The sequence below is a fragment of the Microtus ochrogaster genome, chromosome 6 (genome assembly GCF_000317375.1).
Source record: "Microtus ochrogaster isolate Prairie Vole_2 chromosome 6, MicOch1.0, whole genome shotgun sequence".
Classification (NCBI taxonomy): Eukaryota; Metazoa; Chordata; class Mammalia; order Rodentia; family Cricetidae; genus Microtus; species Microtus ochrogaster.
Genome location: NC_022013.1, coordinates 86,327,229 through 86,334,009, shown reverse-complemented (window position 1 = coordinate 86,334,009; position 6,781 = coordinate 86,327,229). Strand labels below are relative to the sequence as shown.

At 39.9% G+C, this 6,781-nt stretch overlaps 1 protein-coding gene across 1 annotated transcript in view; it reads left to right on the top strand.

Moving 5' to 3' along the window:
- Desi2 (desumoylating isopeptidase 2) overlaps nt 1-6,781 on the top strand; it is a 46,071-nt gene that overhangs the window by 1,242 nt on the left and 38,048 nt on the right. The window lies entirely within an intron of this gene.

The following is a 6,781-nucleotide window of genomic DNA, read 5'->3' as shown; positions in this document are numbered from 1 at the left end:
TCCGTCATTATTTCTGTTGGCTTAAAAATACTGAAAGAAATTCGGCAGTGGGGAGTCTTGGTTCTTATTTACAGCTCTAAGCTCTTTGTATTGTTTATACAAGTTTTTTTTAATGAAAAGGGAACTATTGATAGCTAGGGATGCCTCATGCCATATCTAGGAGTCAACATTGACAGCCTGTAACTACAGGTGAGGCTTCTAGGAGGTTCCAGTGTAAGTCTGGAGATGAAAGAGGTGGGTTAATAGACGAGGAAAAGTGAATCATGATTGAAAAAGTTGAATAACAAGAGATTCTAGAAGAGCATATGACTAATAGCCTACACTACTGGTTAAGAAATTATTCTCTGGATTTAAGCTTTTTGTGTTCCATTCCATGGGAATCCTTTCTTCAGACTTAATATTGCACTTTTATTATTTCAGTGCCTTCTGCCTATCAGACTCTGAATTTTTTTTAATTATTATATACTCTTCTTCTGGATATGTTTGACTCTGGAGAATATATACTGAGGTATCATCTCTATTTTTAATAAATTAGGATAATACAGTGACCAGTGGCCATGGTTATAGAGTTTTGGTTTTTAAATTGAAAATGCATTACATGACATATAGTGTGTGTTCTGTGAATTGGGAAAATTGTTACTAATTAGTGAGGGCTAAGGAAGATACTCAAACTATGTTTTTTAGGGGAAGAGTGTTTTAAGTGATGATAAAATATGAAGCAATTAAAAAAATTTATTGCTCCTATCTCTAGTTGCAGAGAAAGCAGACAGAAAAAAAGAGTGAGTGACCTTCCCAGGTGACTAAAAGCAGGGTCTAGAATTTCTAGATGACAGTCTTGATTCAGTATTGTCTCTGCTGAATGAGTCCCTTAATTATTTCTTACATGTTGCTTTATTTCATCAAGAGGAAGAGAAGCATTTGAATAAAAATGTTTTAGAAACTTGCCCTTGTACTTTTGAGGAATTTTGATCTATGACTGCTTATATCACTAATTCGGAAACTTATCGTTACTTAATTTTGACCCTGTAGAATCCACAGATAGGATCTGTTACCTCTCTACTCTAAGGAATTTGGGATAGCATAAGGAAGACACAAGAAGGGTTATCATTTGAAGCAGATGAGCATTATTTTACTAAGAGCAGAAGAGGGTGCAAAGGAGATGGTTTTGTAACTGTAGAATTAGGAAATGCTGAAAGAGAAAAAGGGGTGAACTAGAGGCAGTGGTCGGATCAGTCAGCATGAAAAGGACAAGAATAGGGAAGCACAGGCTGACCTGGGAACTTTTAGCTGGAAGGTAGGATGCTTGAAAGAAAACAACTGGAGTGAGGGAAGGATTGTGAGGACTCTGTGAGCCAGGGAAAACACTTGTTTTCCTCGAGGGGATCGATGTGATCACAGACTTTAGCACAAAGCCAAGTGGATTAAGGTGTACATTTTTCTCATATCAGTTTTACTTTTTGATGTGTTTTGCTTGATGTTCAGGGTAAATTCCTTTTATCTTTGGTTATAATTTCTGTTTTTTGTAGATGCCTTTGATGATAATTGTGTTTGTTTATAAGTCTGGTATATCAACTATTCCAAAATCAACCACTGGATTTTCCTGTTGCAATCATCGATCAATTGCCATGTATCCTTGTGTCTCTTTGTCACCTGCTTCAGCTGTAACTGTATTTTTCCTGTTCACTAGATTGGATGGCTGTATATCATTCCTCCTTTTCTACACCTACCACATATATGTAAATAATGAGCAGGGTTGTGTGCTGCCTTTCTTTTTGTGGAGGACTAATATGGTCCTCAAGAGATTATGCTAAATTGTTACTTATTTTCTTTTGGTGATTATAGTTCTCTGTATACTTTGGGGCAACCTACTACCAATTAAATAGGGCCAGGTGTAATTCTCTGAAACTTGGGAATGGATTATTCATATATCCCTAATTTATCTGTATTTATAGAAAGTCAGGCAAATCAGATTTCTTTCCATTACTGGAATAAGTCTGTTATATTTGCTTTAACTTAGTCTTTATTTTTAATAGCTCCAAAATTTCTGTATTTCAGGCTATGTTAGCTACTAAGGAATTTCTTAAAAATTAAAATTTGCAAGTGTTTGTGTTTATCAATTCATCTTAGATACAAGTTTCTTCCTTTTAAAAATAGTACCTTTAAAAAACAGAAAAGAAGCCTGGCAATGATGGCACGTGCCATTAATCCCAGCACTCAGGAGTGAGAAGCAGGTGGATATCTGAGTTCCAGGACAGCCAGGGCTACCCAGAGAAACACAGTCTTAGTATTTCTAAACTAAGAAAAAAGAAATAAAAATCAAAACAAAATGACAACAACAAAAAAATAGGAAAGAAACATCCTAGAAGTCTTCCAGTTAAGGCATTTTTATTTGGCCTGATTCACAAGCTCCTCCAAGAGAGGAGCAAGTATGATGAAGCCTGACTTTTCTTTTTTTTTTTTTTTTATAAATTTATTTATTTATTAAGGATTTCTGCCTCCTCCCTGCCACCGCCTCCCATTTCCCTCCCCCTCCCCCATCAAGTTCCTCTCCCTCATCAGCTGGAAGAGCAATCAGGGTTCCCTGACCTATGGGAAGCCCAAGGACTGCCCACCTCTATCCAGGTCTAGTAAGGTGAGCATCCAAACTGCCTAGGCTCCCCCAAAACCAGTACGTGCGGTAGGATCAAAAACCCATTGCCATTGTTCTTGAGTTCTCAGTAGTCCTCATTGTCCGCTATGTTCAGCAAGTCCGGTTTTATCCCATGCTTTTTCAGACCCAGGCCAGCTGGCCATGGTGAGTTCCCGATAGAACATCCCCGTTGTCTCAGTGTGTGGGTGCACCCCTGCGGTCCTGAGTTCCTTGCTCCTGCTCCCTCTCCTTCTCCTGATTTGGACCTTGAGATTTCTGTCTGGTCTGTCCGGTGCTCCACTGTGGGTCTCTGTCTTTGTCTCCTTTCATCGCCTGATGAAGGTTAATATTCAGGAAGATGCCTATATGTTTGTCTTTGGATTCACCTTCAGCCTGACTTTTCTTTCATACATTTGTTGATTTAGTTCAGACTTTTTTGGCTTGTTGTTGTTGTTTGTTGTTTGAGACAGGGTTTCTTTTTTCTTTTTCTTTCTTTTTTTTTTTTTAATTTTCGAGACAGGGTTTCTCTGTTGCTTTGGTTCCTGTCCTGGAACTAGCTCTTGTAGACCAGGCTGGCCTCGAACTCACAGAGATCCGCCTGCCTCTGCCTCCTGAGTGCTGGGATTAAAGGCGTGCGCCACCACCGCTTGGCTTAATTAAGACTTTTAAAATGACATCCATGTACACTCATTTATTATATACTGAGTACACTCTTCACTGTACCATCTCCATACAGTCTGAGTCCATATGTATAGTAGCAGACTTTGCCCTTCCTTTCTTTGCCTCTTCTATGCTTCCCTCTCCCTTCGTGTACAACCGTACCCCTGCCAAATCCCACCACTGCCACTTTTGATAGCCAGTACTCTACTCAGTATCTCAAATCAAAAATTTGGAAGTAAACCTAAATCTCTCTTTTTTATAAACCCTTCTTCAGTCAGTCACCTGGCCTGGTCCTGCTCTTAGTTTTGGTTGATCTGTGTGAAAGTAACAGAACTTGACAATCAGTAGCTTAAATTGGCAAGATAATGTCTTAAATCCAGAGATTAAAAAGCCCCTGAGATAGTTCAGCAGCACAGTCATGTCATTAAGATTTTGCAACCTCCTACTCTTCTGTGCTCAGCTTGCTGGCATTTGTCTTTGTGTCCTCAGAGTTGCAAAATCACTGCCATAGTACTAAATTTGGTATCATCATAAAACAGAATGTGGAAGTAAGATGTAGTGGGATGCAGGGAGGGTTCTACCTGCACCCACACTCTAGCAGAAAGGAAAAGCTTTGGCAGAGCTACCCTCTTTCCCTCCAGAGAGTGTTCAGAATTGGCTCACATAAAACTATACTGAACCTGAATAAGTGGATCCACTGGCTTTCTAGTCTTTATAGGCAAGTTGTAGATAGCTAGTCGTAATTTAATTACGGTGTCGGTTACACATTTGACTTTCTGAATTATTTGTCCATGTGTGGAAATCAAACAACCTCAGGTGTTTCTTGGGTGCTGTCCACCTTTTTTATTATTATTATTATTATTTCTGATGGGTTTCTAACTGGCGTAGAACTCACCCAGTTGCTAAATTGGCGAGCTAGTGAGCCCCAGGAATCCACCTGTTTCTGCCTGTCCTGTGCAGATATTACAAATACTATCATGCTTGGGGCTGGAGAGATGACTTCACAGTTCAGAGCACTGACTGCTCCTCCAGAGGACCCAGGTTCAATTCCCAGCACCCACATGGCCGCTCACAACTGTCTGTGACTCCAGTTCCAGGGTATCTGACAACCTCACACACACATACACGCAGGCAAAACACCAATGCACATATAAATAAATATTTAAAAACAAAACAAATACTATTATGCTTGACTTTTTAGGGGGGTGGGGAATAAGAGTCTCTCACTATGTAGCATTGGCTGTCCTGGAGCTTACTGTGTAGACCAGGCTGGCCTGGAACTCAAAGATCCTCCTTCCTCTGCCTCAAGAGTGTTAGGATTAAAGGTGTGTGCTGCCATGCCCAGAAGCTTTGTTTTTGGTCATCATTTTGGGTTTTTTTCCCCCCAGAACATAAATTCTGGAGATTGAACTCAGAGACTCATGTTTGCAAGGCAACCACTTGATCAGCTGAGCCACCCTGCTGTCCCCGACTTTTTTAACGTTTTAAAATTTTTCAGATTAGATTAATTCATTTTTCAGTGTGTATTTGTGTAATTTTCTTGTTGTTTGGTTGTTCTGTTGTTTAGTTTGTTGATTTTGAGACAGAATCTTATGTTGACCATGCTTGCCCTAAATTCCTGATCTTAATGCCTTTGTCTTCTGGGCCTTTCCTCTTTAAGTTGCTATGTCTTTTAAAGGTTCATCTCACTAAGTGGGAACTCAGGCAGATATTTCAGTCACTTAACTATTTTAAAGTTAAGACTTTTAGTTACATCTATAGTCTTCTGCCATATTATATAGTCACAGATTCTAGGCATTCGGTTGTGGTTATTGTGTGAAGTCATTGCACCTGCCACAGTGTCAATAAAAGATACAATTATAATCCTCCCGCCAATGATCAGTGCTTCCTCTTAGCAGTTCCTTGACTTTGCATAGAGTAACTGTTAACTTAGTGACTAAAAATAGAAAATTTGAAGCATACTAACAGTTAAGTGTGGAAATCTTTTATGGTTGGGAAATACTCAGATGTCAATTAGATGCAAGCATATTAGTGACTGAAGGTGTAGGGGTCTTGTATTAGTTTTCCCATTGCAGTTTAAAATTCCTAACAAAAGCAATGTTAGAGAAGGATTTATTTTGGCTCACTGAAGATACAGTCCCAGGCATGGTGGCAACGATGTGAGTGTCTGGTCACATTTCATTTTCAGAAAGTAGAGAGAGTGAATACTGGTGCTCCACTTCTTTTGACTTGGTCCAAGAGCTCAGCCCAGGGAATGATTCTGCCCATTTCGGAGTGGGTCTTCCCTCCTTACTTCAACCTCTCTGGAAATGCCTTCAAAGATGTGCCCAGAGGTGTATCTCCTAGTTGATTCAAAATACTCTCAAGTTTTGATAATCAAGATTAACTATTACAAGTCTACTTTTTGTCAACATGACACCCAAACATATGTCATAGCTTTCTACTTGTGGAACCCGTAGGCTCATGCCCACCTTAATGCAAAATGCATTCATTCTGATTTCACATGTCCCGTAGTCTTAAATTTCAAAACTGTTAAAAAATTCTAAAGTCTCGAACCGGGTGTGGTAGCTCATGCCTTTAATACCAGCACCTGGGTGTAGCACAATTAATAAAAACCCAGAGATATATTAGGGTTCAACTTGAAGATCAGAAAAGCAAAGCAGTCAGCCATTGGCTCTTACCTCTACATCAGTCCAAATTGGCGATCCTGTGTATGAGAGCTGTCTCCTCCTGTCTTATATTCCTCTCTAGTGCTGGAATTAAAGGTGTGCACTACCACCCAGTTTCAGTGGCAAATTAGTGTGGCTACTGGGATTAAAGGTATATGTCACTATTGCCTGGTCTGTAAGACTGACCAGGGTGACTGTTTTACTCTCTTATCTTCAGGCAAGCTTTATTAAAATATAAATGGAATGTCACTACACTTGGGAGGCAGAGACAGGTGGATCTCTGTTAGTCTGAGGCTAGCCTGGTCTACAAATTGAGTTAAAGGACAGCTAGGGCTCTTGTTACACAGAGAAACCCTGTCCCCGTTTCCCCCCCCCAAAAAAAATCCAAAGTCTTTTCCGAGACTTTTGATTATTTTGTGATCCCCCACAAAGTTAAAGAACAAGCTATATACTTATACTTCCAATAAACAGTGGTACAGAGTTAAAAAAAAAATCCCTTTCCAAAAGGAAAGAATGGAGCACAGCAAGGAAAGATCAGGGTAAAGCAATACTGAAACCAAACACCAATCCCTGAGGCTCTGTTCAGTGTCTGGAGATCTGCTGGCATCATATAGTGGCTTGATTGAGATGATCCCCTCCCCCATATTTTGGGGCATTTGAATACTTGGTCCCCAGTTGGTGATGTTGTTTTGGAATGTATAGGAGGTGTGGTATAGTTAGAAGAAGTATGTCAGTGGAGGTGGGCTTCAAGAGTTTTAAGCCTCATGGCAGATTGAATGTGCTTGCTGCTTTGCTGCTTACAGTTTTATGTGGATATTTCTGG